We start from the raw sequence: 25,700 nt of genomic DNA on the forward strand, positions 1-25,700 counted from the left end.
TAAGTCAACGGGGACAGTTGAAAATGTGTGCCCCGACCAGGACTCGAACCCGGGATCTCCTGCTTACATGGCAGACGCTCTATCCATCTGACCCAACGAGGACATAGAGGATAGTGCGACTGCAGGGACTTATCTCGGGCAAGCTTCCCGTGAGGCCGGCCGTAGTGGCCGAGTGGTTCTAGGCGCTACAGTCTGCAACCGCGCGACCACTACGGTCGCAGGTTCGAATCCTGCCTCGGGCATGGATGTGTGTGATGTCCTTAGGTTTTTTATGTTTAAGTAGTTCTAAGATCTAGGTGACTGATGACCTCAGAAGTTAAGTCCCATAGTGTTCAGAACTATTTTTGAACCTCCCGTGAGACCCACATTGCCAACTTATTGTCCCGCACTATATTCATAGTGCCCCTGCCCATTATACTCACGGCTTCGGTGGGTCAGATAGAGCGTCTGCCATGTAAGCAGGAGATCCAGGGCTCGAGTCCTGGTCGGGGCACACATTTTCAACTGTACCCGTTGACTTATATCAACGCCTGTATGCAGCTTGGGGTATTCATTTCATTGTAATTTCATTCTAATGAGCTGCAGGGTCACCGATAGTATCTGTTCTTCCGGACATGTCAGAAAAAAATGGCTCTTAGCACTATGGGACTTAACATCTGAGGTCATCAGTCCCCTAGACTTAGAACTACACTCCTGGAAATTGAAATAAGAACACCGTGAATTCATTGTCCCAGGAAGGGGAAACTTTATTGACACATTCCTGGGGTCAGATACATCACATGATCACACTGACAGAACCACAGGCACATAGACACAGGCAACAGAGCATGCACAATGTCGGCACTAGTACAGTGTATATCCACCTTTCGCAGGAATGCAGGCTGCTATTCTCCCATGGAGACGATCGTAGAGATGCTGGATGTAGTCCTGTGGAACGGCTTGCCATGCCATTTCCACCTGGCGCCTCAGTTGGACCAGCATTCGTGCTGGACGTGCAGACCGCGTGAGACGACGCTTCATCCAGTCCCAAACATGCTCAATGGGGGACAGATCCGGAGATCTTGCTGGCCAGGGTAGTTGACTTACACCTTCTAGAGCACGTTGGGTGGCACGTGATACATGCGGACGTGCATTGTCCTGTTGGAACAGCAAGTTCCCTTGCCGGTCTAGGAATGGTAGAACGATGGGTTCGATGACGGTTTGGATGTACCGTGCACTATTCAGTGTCCCCTCGACGATCACCAGTGGTGTACGGCCAGTGTAGGAGATCGCTCCCCACACCATGATACCGGGTGTTGGCCCTGTGTGTCTCGGTCGTATGCAGTCCTGATTGTGGCGCTCACCTGCACGGCGCCAAACACGCATACGACCATCATTGGCATTAAGGCAGAAGCGACTCTCATCGCTGAAGACGACACGTCTCCATTCGTCCCTCCATTCACGCCTGTCGCGACACCACTGGAGGCGGCCTGCACGATGTTGGGGCGTGAGCGGAAGACGGCCTAACGGTGTGCGGGACCGTAGCCCAGCTTCATGGAGACGGTTGCGAATGGTCCTCGCCGATACCCCAGGAGCAACAGTGTCCCTAATTTGCTGGGAAGTGGCGGTGCGGTCACCTACGGCACTGCGTAGGATCCTACGGTCTTGGCGTGCATCCGTGCGTCGCTGCGGTCTGCTCCCAGGTCGACGGGCACGTGCACCTTCCGCCGACCACTGGCGACAACATCGATGTACTGTGGAGACCTCACGCCCCACGTGTTGAGCAATTCGGCGGTACGTCCACCCGGCCTCCCGCATGCCCACTATACGTCCTCGCTCAAAGTCCGTCAACTGCACATACGGTTCACGTCCACGCTGTCGCGGCATGCTACCAGTGTTAAAGACTGCGATGGAGCTCCGTATGCCACGGCAAACTGGCTGACACTGACGGCGGCGGTGCACAAATGCTGCGCAGCTAGCGCCATTCGACGGCCAACACCGCGGTTCCTGGTGTGTCCGCTGTGCCGTGCGTGTGATCATTGCTTGTACAGCCGTCTCGCAGTGTCCGGAGCAAGTATGGTGGGTCTGACACACCGGTGTCAATGTGTTCTTTTTTCCATTTCCAGGAGTGTATCTATACCTAACTGACCTAAGGACAGCACATACATCCATGCCTGAGGCAGGATTCGAACCTGCGACCTTAGCAGCAGCGGGGTTCCAGACTGAAGCGCCTAGAACCGCTCGGCCACAACGGCCGGCGACATGTCCGAAAGAACGGATACCATCTTCATATATAAACTCAGATAGATCGCGCTCTTTTCCCATTCTGTGCACGGACAGCAGTCTCAGTGGTACTAGCCTACATCATGGTGCGTGTGTCTGACCAACAATCATTCCTCGCTAGGTGACGCTACTATCATCTGGACAGGTTTATATGGACGGTAGGTCGGTGATCGTAATTTACTGGCCGTTTAGTGTAAAACGCTTATCTGAAATGTTATTTCAAATAAATATTTACACGATTTTTACTAAGAAATCAGTTTCCTGAATATATTAATTCGTTTTTAATAATTTCGACATTACTTGTTTATACAAAAATTACGAAATTCTTGTACCTAACACCGCCACAGAATTGTTAAATCCGTTTCTTAGCCATTTAGGTTAGTCTTACACTAGTCATCGGCACACTGTAGTTCGGTTCCAACAGCTAGTAAGCGTATCCTAGAAAATGAACAACTTAATGAGGTACTTGATTTTAACCTGCAATCACGAAAAGAAATAAGGACAGGGAAGACTTTTTACCCTCGTTGTGAAAGAATAGTAAAGGGAAAATAAGGTTAAATTGTTCTACCGTCAAAACGTGGCTACATTTATGCAGCATCTAATTTGGCTTCTTTGCACAAAAAAGGAAATGAGTTGTTTGTGATTTCGGCTGTGTAGGAAAAGAGGAGGGCGTATTTCTCCATTTCAGAAATCGCAGAGTGGCAAAAAATCGTGTCTACCTGTTAGCTCCAAAAATATTCGTCAGAAGTACCTTTTCAGCGAAAACTTAATTCTTTCAACTTAATTACTAATACTATACTGCTGTATTAACTTCAAGAACACAATCAATAAACCTACTCGTACTAAGCGTGTGAGCAAATATGGCGAGAAAATCACGTTCTTCTTTTAAACATACTTATTCTTTAATGAAATGTCTTTTTTTTATATACATGGAACCCTATGGGGACCGTATGAACGGTTACTGTCCCTGGTTCCTTTTTTTTATTTAGCTATCACTGTGTTCCATGAATATGACGCCTGTCCCATTAGGAAAATTCAGAACTTTTAATTTAGTAACTAGGTGTAGAGCGTTGACATCTTCATTTACGTGGCACTGTGAAGAATCTGTCTTAAGAACTTCTGTACCTTCGTCTGTTGGTTCTGTTTTGCGATCCATTATTGTGACTGTTTTAATTTTTGATTCAGGAGATTTAGGCGATAGAAAAAGGGACAGGAACCATAAATGATACTTCAATATTTCTAGGCCACTTTTCAAGCAAAACACACGGACTTCTAAAAAAGGGTGGCATTTTATGTCGTTGTCACATAGACTAATAATTTAACAAAAAAGTCATTCAGTGCGAGTAATATGTTAAAGCGAAATAAGCGTAAAAGTAGGTCAGCGTTGAATTAGAAGTAGATTTTTCTTCTCTTTTATTTTGAAATACGTGTGTTTGTAAAATTAATCTTGTAAGTACATTAATACCTAATTTCCTCGTTTCATTTTCATATTCGTTTCGCTCTCGTCTGTTAACGGCTCAGAAGTTCTCAAATAACTGGTGATTAATTCCATGCATGTATCTTTTGGCGCTTTTCAGTTGCTAACCATAAACTGGTTATCTTTTTCGACTGTAAACACCATCGAAGCAATGACATGCGTTATTTCATAAAGGTTTTGACAGACAGGGCTTCTTTTTCTTCACTTGTTAAATTTCGACTATCTCTCGAGCATTTATGTGCTGCAGCTCAGACAAACCTTGTAATTTTGCTATGCAGTTTCTCAGCACCTGTATCGGAAGTCGTTAATTTTCCAAATAAATCTTCACTACCCGCACAATGGGACACTTTCATGTGTAGTTAACTTACACTGCCGCAAATTTTAAAAGACGCTGGTCTGACAGATGATTGTTTACTTGCGGTTATTTCACGCGGGTAGTGCCCACACAAATATATGTATAATTTCCTGTAAACGAACTGCACACTAAGACATTATCCTTTTTACGACGACAAGCTTCTCTCGGAATGGGCTGACGATTGGGGTTGTCAGTACTAGGTTGTAAACAGGTCTACCGAAATTCGTTCATCCGTTCGGCTTGTTCTGGGCTCTCTTTGCCTGGCTTGAGATAACTGGCTCATCATATCGTCAAACTAATGTGACACGTTCTGACAACCCATCCAGCTAAGGAAATAAAGTAAACAAGCTGTTTACGTTAGGCAATCAATGTACACTCATGCTCATAAATTAAGGATAATGCTGATACATGGTGAAACAATGCTGTGGTGGGCGGTTAGCGGGTTTAAATCATCTCGGGGTACGACCATGCGGTGCATTTGACCTGCGGTCGTCGCACGGTGGCGCTGGCAGCAGTCCACGTACGCAGAGGTGTGTTGGTGCATGTCAGAGTACGGTGCAGCGAGTAAGAGTGCATACGTTTTCAGAAGTGCTAATGGTGACTGTGTGTTGAAAATGGCTCAAAGAACACATATTGATGACGTTATGAGGGTTAGAATACTAGGGCGAGTGGAGGCTGGTCAAACACAGCAGGTCGTAACACGGGCCCTCCGTGTGCCACAATGTGTGATCTCAAGATTATTGCAATGATTCCAGCAGACAGGAAACGTGTCCAGCCGCTACAGTGCGGGATGTCCACAGTGTACAACATCACAAGAAGACCGATATCTCAACATCAGTGCCCGCAGACGGAGTACTGCAGGTAGCCTTGTTCGGGACCTTACCGCAGCCACTGGAACAGTTGTCTCCAGACACACAGTCTACCGACGACTGAACAGACATGGTTTATTCGCCCGGAGACCTGCAAGGTGCATTCCACTGACCCCTGGTCACAGGAGAGCCCGTAAAGCCTGGTGTCTAGAACACAGTACATGGTCTTTGGAACAGTGGTCCCAGGTTATGTTCACGGACGAGTCCAGGTATAGTCTGAACAGTTGTTCTCGCCGGATTTTCATCTGGTGAACCAGGAACCAGATACCAACCCCTTAATGTCCTTGGACCTGTATAGAGGTCGTGGTTTGATGGTGTCGGGTGGGATTATGATTGGTGTACGTAGTCCCCTGCATGTTTTTGACAGAGGAACTGAAACAGGTCAGGTGTATCGGGACGTCAATTTGCATCATTGTGGGTGCAGGGGTGCAGTGGGTCCCACCTTCCTCCTGATGGATGATAACTCACGGCCCCACCGAGCTGCCATCGTGGAGGAGTACCTTGAATCAGGAGATATCAGGCGAATGGAGTGACCTGCCTGTTCTCCAGACCTAAACCTCATCGAACACGTCTGGGATGCTCTCGTTCGACGAATCGCTGCACGTCTTCAAACCCCTACGACACTTCAGGAGCTCCGACAGGCACTGGTGCGAGAATGGGAGGCTATACCCCAGCAGCTGCTCACCACCTGATCCAGAATATGCCAATCCGTTGTGCGGTCGTGTACGTGTGCATGGTGATCATATCCCAAAATGATGTCGGGGAAAATGCGCAGCAAACAGTGGTGTTTTGTAGCACACGTGTTTCGGGACGGTTTTCTCAACTTATCACCAATACCGTGAACTTACAGATCTGTGCCGTGTGTGTTCCCTGTGTGCCTATGCTACTAGCGCCAGTTTTGTGTAGTGCCGCGTTGTGTGGCACCACATTCTGCAATTATCCTTAATTTATGAGCATGAGTGTATTTACTATGCAGAAGTAATACTTGATCGTACTTAAGTTTTTTTCGAAAATTTTTGTCTAAAATCCATGAAACACACAATTAGTTAAAAAAGGAACAGCTAACGAGTAAAAACGAACAGTTCCCAAAAAGGAACGATCAACAGTGAACTAGTTCTCAAAGATAAACGAGTTTGTCATCTCCAAGGATACCGCTGATCTGCGTTTTTTGAATAGCATTATTTTACATATCTGAACGTTCCTTTAAAGGAAGTTTCAAATCTTGGCATTGCTATGAAATCTTATCAAGATATGAATGCACGGATTAATGAACGTACCTGCTATGTTTCAGCGTTCTGTGATGTATAGAGCCCGCACTGCAGCATACCGTTTACTTATAATCACCAGGTACATATAACCTAGTAGTCGCTGTTCCATCAGACCTTTCTTTCCACTGACAGCGTACCTTGGAGGTTCCCTCTCACCATGAACTGTTCTGCCAGGTACATATCTATTTATTGCTTGATCAGGCGTTACTTTAAACTTGAGCCATACCTCCTTTACATACTCATGTCCAGAGGTAAATGTTTTGATTTTCTACTTGAGAAAAAAAGACCTGCTTGACTGTATAATTTTCTGAAAACGCAAAGCTTTCTGCTTGTTTTCATTACTAGTTGTGTTTGAGTAATCATTATAGCTACTACTGGCTCATGGTCACTGGCAAGGTGAAGGAAAAAGGAAAGCCTGTGGCTCAGAGCCTTTGTTTGCGCTGATGGTCTGACTTTAGAGGAAAGCCTTTCTTCGCTGGAGCGTTAGGAGAAGGAGGGTAGCGGGAAAATCGCCACGGCTACCTTTTACCTCGGGGAAAGAGCCCCAGTGTATGTTGACAGCAGGCAAAGTGGTCCGCGGCCGTTCTGGAGGAACTGTAATGAGGAAAATACCCGCCCTCTGTAGGATTGAACCCATGGCTCTACCAGCTAGATCACGATGGTCAGATGGTCACTGACACTAATTTCAAAATGAGCAGTCGCGTCTATTTATTGCCGTTAAATCTATTTCGAGCATGAACTTCCGAATGTTTTGTTCCAAATACGTAGTATTCGGAGAATGTATGTATTATTTCCCAAGGAGACCTGCCACGCTCACCACATACAACACATTATCCCAAGCGGCTGTTGGATGATTAACATCTCCTCCAGTGATAGTATGTTTAGGGGACATACTCGTATTTTTTCAGTTACTTCTTTGGGTGGGGGGAGGGTGGGGGGATGAGTCTGACGGTCGATAGGACACAATAGTAAGTTTGCGCCATCCTTCATACTGACTCTTGCCCACACAAACTCGCATGCTGCATCAATCTTAATTTCAGTTGGTTTGAGTATATTGTCTACTACGACAGATACATGACACACATTTCCAATCAGTCTATGTTTTCAATATACACGTTGATTTTACTCAAAAATGCCACTGCTGTTAATCTGAGTTTTAACTAGCTCTCTGTAAGTGGTTTTATACGAGCTCCAATGTATTTTTGGACTGTTCCAAACTCTGGGCTTTTGTTACGATGCTCCAGCAATCGATCATCAGAATTTTAGTCTTCTCATCTTCAGGAGTCAATTTCTTTTTTGTTACACTATCTATGGGGTACTCATACAATTGAAATTAGATGGAGAGTCATCTAATCTAAAAACCCTGTGTGCAGCCGACACACATTCGGCCACCCGACTACCAGCCTCTGATGTTTAGTGCACCCCTGATTAAGTAGGGCAACCCTACAATTCTCGACACTATGGTACGAGTTCTGGAAGTCGCATTCTAGATTTTCCTGATCTGATTCAAGTCTTCCACCTTACTCAGAACCAGAGAGCGACTGTCAGTTCTGGGACAATGCTGCAGACTGTGAGTTCGTTGAAACTCCGTGAGCAAGGCCAGTCTTCTCCGCCTTTAGTACCAGTAGCTGGAATGAACCAAGTATTACCTGGTTGTCGTCAAGATATACGTTAGACACTGCTCCAGCAGGCGGAAACACAGAAAGCTTCGAATTGTATTCAAATTTGGTACGGCAAGTAAACTGAGAACTGTTGCCTAAGTTAAGACTTCGCAGCCAAGAAATGATTATGTTTAAATAAATAAAAAGAGACAGAGCTGTGGCTCTTATACAATTTCAGAGATCTATCGGAGAGGTAGTGGAAGAAATCTTCACAGCTACATCAAAAATATAGATAAAATTACAGCAGTAGTTAAGTTCGCTTATGACAAGACGGTTCGGTGAAGTATCGCGTAGATGCGTTTGATTCGTAGCATCTTGAGGGTGACTGTGGAGCTGAAATTTGGAACTTTCGTTTCGTTCTATGAAAGAACACAGGTCGGGCGGTAAGTATCTGATAAATTATCTGATGTTAATAGATGTTTGTAGTTTCTTCTGGTGTTGGGGCACGAAAACCCTCTGAGCTGTTATTGGGATAGGGTAATGTTTAACAGGTTCACGCTTTCTGTGCTTCCAGAATCAGTTCAGGGAAATAACAAAATGGTTCCGTCAAGAAATTCGCCACTTATTCCTCCTTCCCCCTTCGTCCATCTCCCCCTGTCCCTCCTCCCGTCCCCGTCTTTGTTCTTTGTTCACCTGATGCAGTGCTCAGAGTTTTTTGACTTCGGAGTCGATGATACGTTGAACTTTGACCTTCTTCCCAGATGATAGAGAAGAGGTGGCTGTGGACATTCGCGCTGACCTTTTTCGGGTACGGAAACAGCTGCGTCGCGGCAGTAAACAGTAAAAAAAGAACTTTCAAGTTTCAGCAAAGCAGGAGAGCTGCGTGATGAAGGCGCCAACAGGTTCTGCGCCGCTATAATAGTAGCGGAGGATACCCGCCCGTGGTGGGGAAACCCCAAGGCCAACAGCAGGCCTGCGTAGAGGTACCAGCGGCCGCAGCGAGCGCAGGAGCCGCCGGCTGCCGGCTGAGGGCCTTGCCTCCAGGCAGCAGTAGCGAGTGCGTCATTCGTATCACACGCAACACGCGCACTGGCCCTATCGTATTAATAGTCATCTTTACTAGAATACTGATATAATACCAGTATATTAAAAAACACAAAGGGTTCATGCTTATGGTAGTCCAACAGAATTTTTTGTTACCTCGGCTGTAATAAACGTGCACAAATGATTTACAACGAAAAATAACAACAGTCAGCATTTCTGTATTTGCTCGTCACACTCTCAGCAGGCCAACGAGTGAAATTTCGCAGTAGTTAAACAACATTCGGATGAGCCCGTAGCATACAGCGAACCAGGGCTTCTGTAGTATCTCGTAAAGGAGGGAAACTGCAAGTCCTGACAACATTTATTCAGAGACATTGCAGATCTATATCTATCTTATATATATTCATAAATATGCGCTTTCCTAAGTTCTACGTAAAAACATGAGCTTTTATCATTAGAAAATGATTGTGTAAGAGATATGTACACTACTGGCCATTAAAATTGCTACACCACGAAGATGACGTGCTACAGACGCGAAATTTGACCGACAGAAAGAAGATGCTGTGAAATGCAAATGATTAGCTTTTCAGAGCATTCACACAAGGCTGGCGCCGGTGGTGACACCTACAACGTGCTGACATGAGGAATCTTTCCAGCCGATTTCTCATACACAAACAGCAGTTGACGGGCGTTGCCTGCTGGAACGTTGGTCTGATGCCTCATGTAAGGAGGAGGAATGCGTAACATCACGTTTCCGACTTTGATAAAGGTCGGATTGTAGCCTATCACGATTGCGGTTTATCGTATCGCGACATTGCTGCTCGCGTTGGTCGAGATCCAATGACTGTTAGCAGAACATGGAAACTGCGGGTTCAGGAGGGTAATACGGAACTCCGTGCTGGTCCCAACGGCCTCGTATCACTAGCAGTCGAGATGACAGACATCTTATCCGCATGGCTGTAACGGATCGTGCAGCCACGTCTCGATCCCTGAGTCAACAATGGGGACGTTTGCAATACAACAACCATCTACACGAACAGTTCGACGACGTTTGCAGCAGCGTGGACTATCAACTCGGAGACCATGGTTGCGGTTACCCTTGACGCTGCATCACATACAGGAGCGCCTGCGATGGTGTACTCAACGACGAACCTGGGTGCACGAATGGCAAAATGTCATTTTATCGCATGAATCCAGGTTCTGTTTACAGCATCACGATGGTCGCATCCATGTTTGGCGACATCGCGGGGAACGCACATTAGAAGCGTGTATTCATCATCGCCGTGATGGTATGGGGTGCCATTCATTACACGTCTCGGTCACCTTTTGTTCGCACTGACGGGTTCAAAGTGCCGTTACATTTCAGATGTGTTACGCTCCATGGCTCTACCCTTCATTCGATCCCTGCGAAACCCTAAATTTCAGCAGGATAATGCACGACCGCATGTTGCAGGTCCTGTACGGGCCTTTCTGGATACAGAAAATGTTCGAATGCTGCCCTGGCTAGCAGATTCTCCACATCTTTTTTTTTCCCGGTAGGAAATAAAATCTGCTTAGTCACAACAGAGCCCTCAATCTGGAAACGACCTGTAAACGTGAATGCAGAATACCTACATAAATCGATAATTCTCGTTTTTTTTTGTCATCATTCTACTGACTGGTTTGATGCGGCCCGCCACGAATTCCTTTCGCTGTGCTAACCTCTTCATCTCAGAGTAGCTAGCCGGCCGCGGTGGTCGTGCGGTTCTAGGCGCTGCAGTCCGGAACCGCGGGACTGCTACGGTCGCAGGTTCGAATCCTGCCTCGGGCATGGATGTGTGTGATGTCCTTAGGTTAGTTAGGTTTAAGTAGTTCTAAGTTCTAGGGGACTGATGACCTAAGATGTTAAGTCCCATAGTGCTCAGAGCCTCAGAGTAGCACTTGCAACCTACGTCCTCAATTATTTGCTTGACGTATTCCAATCTCTATCTTCCTCTACAGTTTTTGCCCTCTACAGCTCCCTCTAGTACCATGGAAGTCATTCCCTCATGTCTTCGCAGATGTCCTATCATCCTGTCCTTTCTCCTTATCAGTGTTTTCCACCCATTCCTTTCCTCTCCGATTCTACGTAGAACCTCCTCATTCCTTACCTTGTCAGTCCACCTAACTTTCAACATACGTCTATAGCATCACATCTCAAATGCTTCGATTCTCTTCTGTTCCGGTTTTCCCACAGTCCATGTTTCACTACCATACAATGCTGTACTCCAGACGTACATCCTCAGAAATTTCTTCCTCAAATTAAGGACGGTATTTGATATTAGTAAACTTCTCTTGGCCACAAATGCCTTTTTTGCCATAGCGAGTCTGCTTTTGATGTCCTCCTTGCTCCGTCCGTCATTGGTTATTTTACTGCCTAGGTAGCAGAATTCCTTAACTTCATTGACTTCGTGACCATCAATCCTGATGTTAAGTTTCTCGCTGTTTTCATTTCTACTACTTCTCATTACCTTCGTCTTTCTCCGATTTACTCTCAAACCATACTGCGTACTCATTAGACAGTTCATTCCGTTCAGCAGATCATTTAATTCTTCTTCACTTTCACTCAGGATAGCAATGTCATCAGCGAATCGTATCATTGATATCCTTTCACCTTGTATTTTAATTCCACTCCTGAACCTTTCTTTTATTTCCATCATTGCTTCCTCGATGTACAGATTGAAGAGTAGGGGCGAAAGGCTACAGCCTTGTCTTACACCCTTCTTAATACGAGCACTTCGTTCTTGATCGTCCACTCTTATTATTCCCTCTTGGTTGTTGTACATATTGTATATGACCCGTCTCTCCCTATGGCTTACCCCATACTTTTTTTCAGAATCTCGAACAGCTTGCACCATTTTATATTGTCGAACGCTTTTTCCAGGTCGACAAATCCTATGAAAGTGTCTTGATTTTTCTTTAGCCTTGCTTCCATTATTAGCCGTAACGTCAGAATTGCCTCTCTCGTCCCTTTACTTTTCCTAAAGCCAAACTGATCGTCACCTAGCGCATTCTCAATTTTCTTTTCCATTCTTCTGTATATTATTCTTGTAACCAGCTTCGATGCATGAGCTGTTAAGCTGATTGTGCGATAATTCTCGCACTTGTCAGCTCTTGCCGTCTTCGGAATTGTGTGGATGATGCTTTTCCGAAAGTCTGATGGTATATCGCCAGACTCATATATTCTACACACCAACGTGAATAGTCGTTTTGTTGCCACTTCCCCCAATGATTTTAGAAATTCCACATCTCTCACCAATTGAAAACCTCTGGTCAATGATGACCGAGCAACTGGCTCGTCACAATAAGCCAGTCACTACTCTTGATGGCCCGCATCTCGTGGTCGTGCGGTAGCGTTCTGTCTTCCCACGCCCGGGTTCCCTGGTTCGATTCCCGGCGGGGTTAGGGATTTTCTCTGCCTCGTGATGGCTGGGTGTTGTGTGCTGTCCTTAGGTTAGTTAGGTTTAAGTAGTTCTAAGTTCTAGGTGACTTATGACCACAGCAGTTGAGTCCCATAGTGCTCAGAGCCATTTGAACCACTACTCTTGATGAACTGTAGTATCGTGTTGAAGCTGCATGGGCATTTGTACCTGTACACGCCATCCAGGCTCTGTTTATCTCAATGCCCAGGAGTATGAAGGCCGTTATTACCGCCAGAGGTGGTTGTTCTGGGTACTGATTTCTCAGGATCTATGCACCCAAATTGCGTGAAAATGTAACCACATGTCAGTTCCAGTATAATATATTTGTCCAATGAATATCCGTTTATTATCTGCATTTCTTCTTGGTATAGCAATTTTAATGGCCAGTAGTGTATATAATCCGCTGCGAGTGACGAGGGAACAGGTCATGAATTGTGAAATGTGGTTTATTTGCCTCATAACGCACACACTCTAAGTCATTTGATTCAGGTACAGGAGACATGTCAAAACTTAGGTAAAATTTCGTCATGAACACAGAACAGCTGATCGTAACAAACAGCATAATAATAATATCACAGTTTTATTATATATATATATATATATATATATATATATATATATATATATATATATAACACTGAATTACCCCTTCCTCAAATTACCATTTCATCCTCTATGAATTCTTCTACTGGTTTTCTCCCACAGAATTTCTGCCTTCATATCAAATATTTTTCTTGCCCATTAACTTGTTATATATTGTCATCCCTTTATACTGTGGAGTCCGTGCATACCATTACAACCGATGTGTGCATAGCATAAAATTATTTTTATTTCCCGTCTTATATGTGTGGTTAAAATGATTCTCCTCAAATAATTTTTTTCTCTGCTGTGTAGCAATATTATAATTTCTTAAATGTGTATGGAGGAACGGTTAGGATTTGTAGTTTCCGAAATAATGATCGACAAGACTCTGTTTGCTGTGTAAAGTACACATATATCTGACAATTATCTTTTGCAGTTCCGGCATTCGAGATCATTACTTGAACTTCGCCAGAAAATGATACCATATTTGATAACAGATTCAAAATAACTATGATAAGCGATTTTTCTTGTACTCAAGTTAGTGGAATTTGCTAGTATTTGCGCTGCAAATGCAAAACTGCTTAGTTTATTTGAAATGAAGTCATTATGTGTATTGCAGGTTAAGTTCTTGTCGACATTTAGTCCCAGGAATGTGACCGTGTCAACTTCTTTCAAAAGTTGATTGTTATGTCGTATTTTAAGTTCCACACATTTTGAATGTTTAGTTTTGATATTGTTTTATTATTTGTTGATTGCCAAATTATAGAACTGTTACCTGATGTTCTAAAACACGTAGTACGTCTTCCAGTTCTAGTTTTTCATCACTTTTGCAGTTTTCTTTTCTTTTGTTTTTATCTACAGCATTTTACAAAGAATAATACTTAAGAAAAACAATAATTTAAGGTTTAAATACAAATATAAGTTTTTTTGAGAAGAATATAAAAAGATGATAGGATAGGGGAGAGATTTGTTAGTGCCATCACCGATTGTGACTGACGGTGAACACCTCGAACTGTTGATCGCCAGTCACAACGACAAAAGTGTTTGATTAGTAGTAGAGAAATAGTATTGCTAATCCTATGCTTTCGAAATGTACCATATGGGTTTTTGCAATGTTCAGTTTCATGTAATTCGACTGCCTCAATAGATTTTAAAAAAATATTCGTAATCTATAGTGGCGCATGAACCAGTATGGTTCCTTTTGAAATAATACAATTGATTCCTCATCCTCGCCTAATCTGATGATGTGCTGCTTCGTTAACGACCTCAGCAACGGAAGGTACACCCTAATCTTCATTCCTCCGCGGAGGATCATAAATGTTCTTATGGCACTACGTCTCAAAAGAACAGTGTGAAAATAAGCAATGACTTTCGTCAGACAGTTGACTTGTAGGACAAATTTCAAGCTACAGGTAAATTCCTACTACAAAGTAAACACAGCAGTTATCAATACTGAATAATGTTATTTGTCGAGAACAAATGACGATCTTGCTGTTTCGAAGCGAGAGATTCATTATCACATAGCTTCACATTGTATTCCATATATCTTATGTTGTACAAGTGTTACTGGCGGACAGCAAAAGCCAACGATGAAAAAACGATTACTTTGCTTTAACTGGACCCACCAATGAATTATAAACGGTAAACAACTTTCTAAGATAATAGCTGAATTAGTTTTATGTTTCTTACATCGAAAATCCTGGGTTTTACATGGTATTTTGCTGAAGGACTCCACCATCTCAAGGAACTTTCCGCACAACGAAAATCAGCAAACATATTTACAACGTAATACGTGTGTAATTATAAACGTGGATAGAAGTGTGACGATCAAGCTGTTGTTTCGAAATTGGTAACGGAACCATTTTTTCTTACTAAATAGCGTTATTGGCAATGGTTCGTTTCTATTTTTAATTTATTCTAAAAATATCTTGTATTTGCACACAGCCATGGTCTCACTATATCAGTTTTCGACAAAATAGCGAATTTCAAGGCTCATGGTTACGTAATTTTTCTCTCTTTTGACTCCGTTACTGACAACTATTACCAAGGTTTATTTTAATTTATTCATTTATTCGAATAGTCCTTTTACAGGGCATGTTAAATCGGTATTTCAGTTTTTGCTGCATGCACCCTTTTTCATCTTCGCCTTTACTCGTTTTATACGTTCGGATCTCTGAATCCGAGGAAACTGTCTGATGTTATGAGGCTTTATTTTCTTTCTTCTTCGTCCCTGAAGAAAGCTCTCTGATTCTGCTCGTAAGCAAATTTATGTTACGTGTGTCCATTATGTCGATGTTTGGTTCTTTGAGGTCATGTAGTGTCCATGTAAACCACACTGGTTGTCCTGCCATCTACATAATTTTACTAAGGATTTGATTCGTCAGTGTGTCTTCATCCATTCTAGCCTAACGTCCGGGGAACGAAATTCTTAAATTGTGCATGGTGTGTACTATGTTCTCTACATGTTCATAAATCTCTTTGTTAGGTGCTGGTCTGTTGTATTCCATTTCCTTGGGCCAAGGTCTTCTATCTATTTCCATCATTTTGTTTACGCCATCTTTCCGAATTAGTTTTAATGTTTCGGAGCCATACAGAGCCTCAGGTCTCACTACTGCATCATATTTAATTTTGATGTCCCATGATAATGCCTTCTTCTTGTATATATAATTCTGGTGCTCTCGAATCTTCATCTTATTTGCTCTTACCTCTAGTTGTCCTTCCATTGGATTTATGCTTAGCCACTCACTTGAATATTTAAATGGGTTGACTTCTTTAATTTACTTTTGAATTATGAGTAATTTCTGTGGATAATTTTTAAAGTTTGTTATAATTGAAGAAGAAGTGTATAGACCGATATTTCCTGCTTGTATAATTAGATTTTCTATCTGGATTGTGGCATCATGTGGTGTGTCTGTTACTGCGTTCTATTACATAAAATAGTCCTCGAGCTACTCACATATCTGAGCACCTATTCAGTATTGGATATTATGCGAAGACTGGGCGAGCTTAGTTCCCCACGATTGAAGCTTACTAAATCCGTGCTGCCTTGTGGACAGAAGCTTTTATGCCTCAAGGAAATTTATTGTAATCGAACGAAGACTAAGCTCAAGAATTCTGCATCAACCAACATTTAGGATACATTTCGGTAATTTTGTCGTTCTTCAAATGCACTTTTTCCCAGTTGCTTGTGATTTAGCGGTGGGCAAGTGATTCACGATAAATGCAAACTAAGTAACGGGCCAATGCCGAAGAGTACTCTCTGTAAAACCGAATTAGAATTGCATTTGGACCTGGACACGTATTTGTTTCCAGTTGCTCCCGTTGCCTCCCATCGACAGAGAAGCCTACTTCCATGTCCTTCATACAGGAGTCTGTGCAACGGTCGAGCGATTGTACATCTGTACGACCCTCCTGCGTGAGTGATTCTTCTTAAACGCGGTATTTAAAATTTCAGCATTCCTTTTCTGTCCTCTACTGACACACCAAACCGATCGACGAGTAACAGAGTCCTTAGACTAACTTTTGTCTGTTGACATTTCAGCGTTCTATTTCGAACCGACAGTGCTACTCACGTTTTCCGAATTTTGTTATTAAACCACGGTGAGTCTTTCCTTTCCTTAACCCATTTACTTCGCAAGTATTTCTGTTGACTCTGACTTACAATCAGCTGGAACTTCGCCCATAATTTTTCTACTTTCATCATACTGGAAGTAAAAGAAAAGCATTCATTGTCTAAGTAGGATGATACCAACGGCTATCTACTTTTTGCAACATAAAAACTCTCCTATCTTTCCTGAAGAGTTTATTCATTTTAGTAACCATCCTCGCTACAGTGACATCACGACCTCTAATACCTATCTCCCTATGAACACTGTCGATAAGATTTGGCCTGTTTGAAACTACAAAGCTTAAAACATTTCAGGTCGTGGAATTAGTTGCTCAAGACAGGTTTCAGAGAATGTGTTCAGATCTGCTTCATAATATTGTGACTGTACCATCTCCAATGAATTCATTGACGCTCCAGTCTGTATTCGGTAGGTTTAAGTCACTTCCAACTAATATTGCACATAGAAGTACGTCTGCGATCCAAGGCTTAGACTTTCTTTGAATGATTCTAGAACTGTTGACGGCAAAATACGGTGGGCGATAAAAATATACATATGATTTCACCAGGACCGGTTACTCGCGTCTAGATAACTTCACAGTCAGACTCAATTTAGTCTTCTACCAACATAATATTCTGCTCAGTAGAACGAAAAGCCAGTGCAAACTGCAAATTTTTACTTCTTATTCATTAGAGGAACTCTAGTTATCTGTATCCACTGCAAATGTTCATTGTACAATCTTAACATCTTCGGAAATGCCATTTTCGACTATGTTATGATGTTCTGAAAATGGGTCTCGGCCCGAAACTATCCATCGAATCAATAAAAAGCAAAAATTTGCATCTTGGACTAGTTTCTCGTTCTACTGATTAACAAAAGTTGCTGACCCAGGCTACTCCAGAATGCTGGAAGTTCATAATATTATGTTTACTGAAATTATCACTCCTCCGCCTCCGATATTTCGGAGCTTCACGCTTCGGGTTTTATCCACCTCCCGTTTCCGAGTATCATCTGGGACTGACAACTTTCTTAAGGGCAGTGAATTCAACGATTTTGGTACGAATGCTTCCTCAATTTACAGTGAAATCTTGATTTCGAAGTGCTTTTACTTTGTACGTGATCTGATTTCGCTCTCTGAGTACCGACTAACGAGCGTTCATCAGAGGAATTCAGACTATCGTCTTACCTACGAAACGCCCATCTACATTCCACAAATATTCTGCTACCCGAGTAGCCCTCTCGTATGTGCAGTGCAACGCTGACGTATCTGTCATTAATTTTTAACAGTAGCTTCATCATGATTACAGTGATTAAGCGAGAGGCCAAAGTTAACTACGCCTGCAAGTACGAGACGAAGCTAGTGCCTGACACACAAGAGAGCGCCAGGTTGGAGCACTACAACATTCCGGGATATTTTTATTTCATGATATTTTTGAAGCTCTTATTCGATCGACATAAATATTTACATCTGTTCTTTTACCCCTTGTCTTGAATTGTCTCTGATCCTGAGATAAATGAAATACTGTCACCATTCTTTTTCACATATCGGATTAAGGTGCTCTTCTGCCTCTCTGCGAGTTTGTTAATTTCACTCAGTGTCCAGTATGCTCTCTCCTCTCTACCATAAAGACCATGTTTCGTACCAGTCTTGTAGCTTCGGCCAATTTTTATAGTCAGATATATTTTCATCTTGAATAAAGAAAATGCCCCTAAGGTTATTGGTTTGTTATACCTTCTGAAGGAGCTGGACATGGGAATAACTACTGAGATTAAACTGAGGAGTGATTACTGTGGATACAGAGATTAAGATTGAGACAGTGTAAATTCTTTGATAGTGTAAAGGACAACTGATTATGAACTGTGTTGTTTTCTAAGAATCCTGATACAAGTGAAACAAGTCAGATACTGATCCTCAGCACCGTCCCTTAAAAATGGAAAAAATAGTGCCTTGATAGACGTGGTTCCCTACACAGCTTGTAAGGAACGGAAAGAATAGTACTTACAAATGTATTGGTAGTGAATAACAACTTTGTGCAGCCTCCCACCTTACGTAGATTGTGATGTATGGTTTTCAGTACAATGTTGATTTGTATATTGTCATCAAAGAACCGATAAATTGTTATTATACTTGTCATGCTGTTTCGGAGCTCATATATGTATATAATGCTAGGATCGTGCATTTCCTTTTATAGTACGTAAGTTTCAGGACTGTGTTAAAAGATTCTTTTCTACTTAATTGGCATTCTCTTCCTATTTTATTTTTACGTCTCAAATTTTTGGACAATTTTCTAAGTTAATCTACCTCTAGTTGAATGTACCTAATAACTAACTCCTTTAATAAAATATTCCTTGATAGTAACCGAATAAAATAGAAAACTAGTATACAGAGGATCTTTTGGGTGTCATATTTCTTTAACTACCTTCTTCTGTCAACTCTCTGAGCCATAATTTTGTTGTTGAGATGTTATAATTTCCACAAATAATATCCTCCTCTGGGACCAACATGTCCTTTATTTTGCCACATATTACAATATTACATTGGCCATTAGTAAGGCCAACGTAATTTTACAAAATATTTCTCAGTTATCTCCACGCACTCCAGGAGCTGGTCACTTGGTATTGCAAACGCTGATCTGGGCATTATTTGTATTTAGGACGATGTGTTGAGTGAATTACTGTCGTCAGATATTTCATTTTCGTCCTTAAATATTCTGGAACTTTTACTTGTATTTTGAAAACAACATACTGTATAAAGTACAGAAGTCCACCATTACAGTTTCCATCTGCCAAACCGTGCCGAATTATTACGTCAACATCAAGGGTTCCTTCAAAAAACTAACTTGAAGTTCACAGTTCTTTTTTTAACTTTCTGGAGATTTTTGCTCTAAAACAAACCGCTTTACATTCCAAATACAAATAGCCACCCACATCTCTGGAAGCACTTAGAGACTCTTCATTATCATCTTCAACATCTCTTTTCGTATTAAATGGGCTCAACTAAAACTTGTCCATAATCAGTTGTGGGACGTGGAACTTTCCGGCCAGATGGCGATCAAATCTCAAAGGTAACTGCCAACACATTGCGGGCTATTGTGTATGGTTTATTCAAGGTCAGTATGAACCCTCGTATACCAGTCGTGTTCCTCCTACGGCTGTATGGCAATTGTGCGACTACTAAATGGTTAGAAAATGAAGACTACCCATCCGCTGCAGCATTTCAAGCACTAATTTCAAGGTACCCCTCCTCCCGTTGATCTAGGCCAGTAGTATGACTGCTGGAAATTTTCTTCCTCCTAGCCCTCCTCTTTCTCTCTGAACTACAATTCGTGTGAGCCTCGTTTTTCTACGTCTGTGCATCATAAATAAAGGATTATTACGCATAGCGAACAGCAGTATTGGCCTACTTAAAAATGACGGTAAATGTTATCTTAATTTATGACGTAAAACACTTCCCCATTACAGTGTATGAGATAGGGAAATTCTAAGGGTCATGGCTGCGTTACTATAATTTAATGACATCATCTGTAATCAGTCCAACATATGACCATCTCCCATTTCTACTTACCATTCTGGAAAAACATGTTACATTCCTTGGCCAATTTCCCTCCCTCCCACTCTCCCTAGCAATCAAATAAACCCAATTTTCAAGATCGTAATCCAAAGACGCACGTAAACATGAGACTGAACAATTACTGCACTCTATTATTTACACAGTTAAGCTAGTTCTTCGTACCAAATCTACGAGGAACTTGTCTCCGCATTATTAATGTGTGACATCATAGTGCGTTAAAAACAATGGCTCTTCTGTAAGTACTCCAAGGCATGATCACCTCCAATTGCTATTTACAAGTATGGGATAATTTGCTGCAATTAACATCTTTTTCTACTCTTTTCAAGACTGTCATCCTAAGATACTCATAAATATAAGATATTATATGTTAAAATTTCTAATTCTTATATTTTAAACGAATACACCAATATCCCATTTTCAACAATTGACATAGTGTGATATTTTAACAAATATACCAGTATTTCAAGTTAAACAAGTATGAACCATGTAAATGAGGAATTTGTTCCTTTGTGACATCTATAAGACTGTCTTAGAGAAGTCTGAGAGTAAGGATTGTGGTGCACTTGCAAATAATGTTAGAAAAAATCCAAGTACATAAACACACAACACATCGCTAAATTTGCACTGTAAACAATTTCACCCCAATGCAATACCACCACCACCGAAACAAAATGAAGAACAGGATAGGCATGCACTATATTTAAAACAAAATAAAAAATGTCAAGAGTACTCCAGCATATAATCATCTCTGCGACCTTGTGCAACTCTCCAGATAGCTGGCGAAAGGCTGAGTGCAGCCGCCAATGCCTCACGTATGTGGCAACAGCGTCTGTCGGCAGGGAACTACTGCTCGCAGGAGAGACGATGCGGCACCACATTGACTGCTCACGTCACAGAATACGAGGCCATCGCTTCTGTGCCTCGCTTGTGAGATGCCAGGGACTCTTCCCAATACGGCCTACACGCATGATAGAGAATCCTGCAGTAACCTAGCAGTAAATTCTCTAATAGCGAACTACCGAAGTCCATTCTGTGTATTGCATCGTTTTCTTAAGAAATGCAGAATAATATTTGCAGGAACAATAACAGCTTAACGTGCTGTTTTTCACGAGACCAGTGGAATAACAAAGGTGACCTGTCCACCTCAAGCTGATATAACATACACGTTCTTGGGTGGGACCGTGGACACTTGGAGCAAGAGCAGGTAAGTATGCAAGCTATCACAATCTGATTAACAGCTCATGAATTCAAGTTGCGAGCTACTGCTATGTTGATCTTTAGGAGAGGTAAAGACGCCAGGCAGGCAGTCAAGATGTAGCATACTGTAATGGAAATAAGATTTGTTGACATGGAAAAAGTATTCGACGATGTAAAATGGAGCAAGATATTTGAAATTTTGAGAAAAATAGAAGTAAGCGGTAGAGAAAATGGGTAATATGGAATATGTGCGAGAATCAATAGGGAACAGTAAGACTGGTGTAACAAGAAACAAGTGGTAGGCTAAAAAAGGACGTAGGGGAGGGATGCAATGTTTCACTTCTACTGTTCAGTATATGCATCGAAAAGGCAACGATGGAAATAAAAGAAAGGTTTAAGAGAAAGAGTAAATTTCAGGGTGAAAGAATAAAGACTGTAATTTAACCGAAGAAAGACGACAGTAATGAGAAGTACCAGAAATGAGAATACTGAGAAGCTTAACATCAAAATTCGTGATCATGAAGCAGACGAAGTTAAGGAATTCTATTACCTTCGAAGCAAAAGAACCCGTGACAGATAGCACAAGATGCACCATCTACAGTTACATCCAAACACATACGCTACTAGCCTTTGTGGAGTGGATGGCGGAGGGTGTATTGTAACAATATTGTCAATTTTTCACTCTTTCTCTCTACCATACTACCAGACAGAAAAAATGAAAGTCAGTATGTCTCTGTGCATAGCTGAACCACTCTTATGATAGCTGCGTCTGATACACGATGGTAGTGACATAATGGACTCGCTGTCTACATTCACTTATTTTTCTCAAGAGTGTTTCGCGAGGAATAAATTTTTTCTTAGCTTTTTCCCTAATATATTCGTGTGTTAAAGTGACATTTATACTACATCCTTGTGCAGTAAAATGCCATACCTATTCCAGAGTTTCATGTACCTGCAATGTTCTTTTTTTGGTGGTGATTAACATAGTCATGTGGAATCACAACCAAGCGCATTCTGTGTTTCTGTGTGTGTGTGTCTGTGTGTGTGTGTGTGTGGTGTTAAGATCAGCGATATGCTGCAAGGAGTGCTACCACCTCCTACAGAATTGTCTACATCATGTAAAAGAGCAAACCAGACTGCAAAATGCATAGGATTTGTATCAAACTACTAATTTTGTCTGTCCTCGTCTACAGTATTGTTGTTTGGTACGGGATTTATACCATATACCATTCTTAAAGGAGGAGATCACAGCCGAATTAAACCCCCATCCTTAACTAACCGGTTTCAGTTTCCTCTGTAATAAACGCCTCAGAATACATTTTACTCAGCTACACCTACTGTATGAGTTTGTGTAACAGATTTCCACGTTCAATAATAAGAACACAGCCAGACAGAAGATTGTTTATAATCCTTTCTTGTTCTTGATTGCCTACACAAACCCACTTTGTTGTGAATCTATATTACCTCCTCTCCCGCCACGCCTACTCCACCCCCCTCTAGCACACAGACTGATTGCAGAACGAATTCTTTAATAGGGAATGGTTTAAATCTGCTTGACTTGCAGCTGTTAAATGAGAAATCTTCTTTGCAATTATATTGACAACTTTTCACATTGAATAATAAAACAAGTGGGCAGCAACTTTATCCTTTTCCTTATCTTTCTCGAATTAGTTGTTATCCTATAACTTTAATGTCACTGTTAGTACGTTTCTTGGTTCGTAATGAATTCTTTCTATCACTCAGACCTTACTGGCAATTTTTCCATTGTGAAACATGAATCCGTTTTCATCATATTTTTACTGACAATTTCCAGCAAACGGGGTGCAGGAGAGGAAATAAAATTGCTTTTTGAGGGTCATCGGATTGCTAAGGCTAATGCTGACTGTAACAACACGAAACTCTTTCTACAGAGAACGGATTCCTGCAAGTAAGTGTGAGGTTACAGTTTCAAGTTTGCTGCTTCAACACATCTATCAAAGTATTTCCTTCGTCACTGACTCATCAAAATTATTGAAAACAGATTGCTTTCAGTTGCCACAGTTCTGACAGCACAGTACGTTCCGAAATAATAATGAATTAAAAAAAGCAATTGTCTTATACCGTCAATACTCAGATATGTTAATTTAGAAAAGGTACTTAAACTCTTTACTGAAAAGTAAATGATTTACTGGATTCGGTCTTTTATTGCTACAATAATTTATGTGACCTCAGATTACTTTTTACATACGTACATAAGATTCCTGAGTGTGGCAAGCTAGGTGATTTGCAGTCTGTAATTACTATGAAAGTTTGCTGGATCAAAACAGCAACTGTAGGCCTTCAGCGGACTGACAAAACCGAAAAACCGAAATACGAACCATGCCGGCACACAGTACCGTTATTATAGCAGACACGGGCGTGAAACAGACACACATGTGAAATATATGAACCTAACTTTTTACTTGGGTCTGGAATTGCCGGAATTATTTTAAGCTACGTCACTTTGCTCTCATTCAGTTACCAAGACTGTCTTTGTCTCTAAATATTATTGAACAGCTCTGTTGGCTTATTGAGGCTGCATCATTAACTACTTTCAGTTATCATTTCATCAGAGAACCAAAACTGGCAGTGATATTCTTATAATACTTTTCTTGTAACTATTTAATTTCACGTATTTATTAATTCGGAAGGAATATGACCCTAAGTAGGTGACAGTGACCGAGGATAATGACGATCTCAAAGCCTACAGTTTTTACGTCCAACAGTTATTATTGAAGTAAACTTCACGAAAATATCACTGGATAATGCCTCGTAAAGTTTCTAACACGAACGAAAATAAAACAGCCTTACAGTTCGCTGTAGATATTAAACCGTCGAATTCGCTGTCGTCTACAATGTTCCCGTTTGTGGGCACACCTTGCTTCGCAATGACCAGTTATGGAGCAGGATCTTTATGTTATTCTGGCCTCTTGCATCCACCCACACTCGTAATGTTCTGGGTGCCTCGTAAGTAACAATTGCAGCTCACATAGGCTAAACTTTGCAGACAATTTGCGTATGTTCACTCTTACGTCTCACAACTAAGTCAGTCTTCTGCGCGCTCTGCTCTGACGTCACACTCGTGTCAGATACAGTGCTCCTACAAAAGTTTTACGCACTGCCAGCGACGATGCTTTTACTAAATTCCTCTAACGGCATTAACCCAGAATAAATACATCATAATCCAAAATAATTTATACAGGTTACATCATATATCAGATTTCTAATAAATATTTAGTATCTAAAGATTTACAGAATAAAACATATTTTCAATGAATATAATGGGCAAAAGGTTTAGACGACACAAGTATATTATAGTTCACAAGTCCCAGGCGGGGATCGAACTCCAGACGTACCAAATTTCAGGTCCCAATTACCACGAAAGTTTTCTGAATATCACTTTACTAAGCAGTAGCGCTAAATGTGGTGTTACAGACGAAAGTTGAAAATTAGCTGAACTGATAAGGTAAGGAATGAAGCGATTCTGCGCAGAATCGGAGAGGAAAGAAGTATTTGGAAAACACTGACAAGAAAAAGTGGCAAGATAATAGAACATCAGTTAAGACATCGTGGAATAACTTCCACGGTACTAGAGGGAGCTCTAGAGCATAAAATCTGCAGAGGAAGAAAGAGACTGGAATACGTCCAGCAAATAATTGAGGACGTAGGTTTCAAGTGCTACTCTGAGATGTAAAGATTGACACACGAGAGAAAGTTATAGCGGGCCGCAACAAACCAATCTGTGAAGTACAGACGGTAGCAGAGCCAGGATGGGGAAGGTGTGGGCACATTTATTTGGTCCAAGCCTTGTTGACACAAATTTATAATTTAACAATAATTGGTTATACATCCAAGTTAATACAATTAACAGTTTAATAGGAAATTTTAGCAATAATTTTTTTTAAACATTTTCTAGAAGAACATGCAGCCTCACTCTGAAACATTACATAAAGGTACTGTTAGTAAAAGGTATATTATATCGTACAATAGTGCAACATGTACAAATATTAACAATTACATAAAGGTACTGTTAGTAAAAGGTATATTATATCGTACAATAGTGCAACATGTACAAATATTAACAATTACACCAGATAATATTGAACTTGTGATTTGTACTACATGTAAATCAAACCTTAAAAAAAATCCTATTTGGCAAGAGTGCAACAAATTCTCTACTGCCTGCTAAAAAAAAAAAAAAATGTGGCAATTATAATCAGTGGTTTCATTTTTTTACCTCCTGATTTCACTTAAGCTTACGTAAACTATACACACATGTCAATGTCATGTGACATCATTTCACCTTTCGTGACAAATACACAAAATTTATAAATTATTTTATATCAGTTAAGTAAGCTACAAGACAGCAATAACATTAACGACTGGTGACATGAGTAAACACTGTCAAGTT

The sequence above is a fragment of the Schistocerca cancellata genome, chromosome 1, assembly GCF_023864275.1.
Source record: "Schistocerca cancellata isolate TAMUIC-IGC-003103 chromosome 1, iqSchCanc2.1, whole genome shotgun sequence".
Lineage (NCBI taxonomy): Eukaryota > Metazoa > Arthropoda > Insecta > Orthoptera > Acrididae > Schistocerca > Schistocerca cancellata.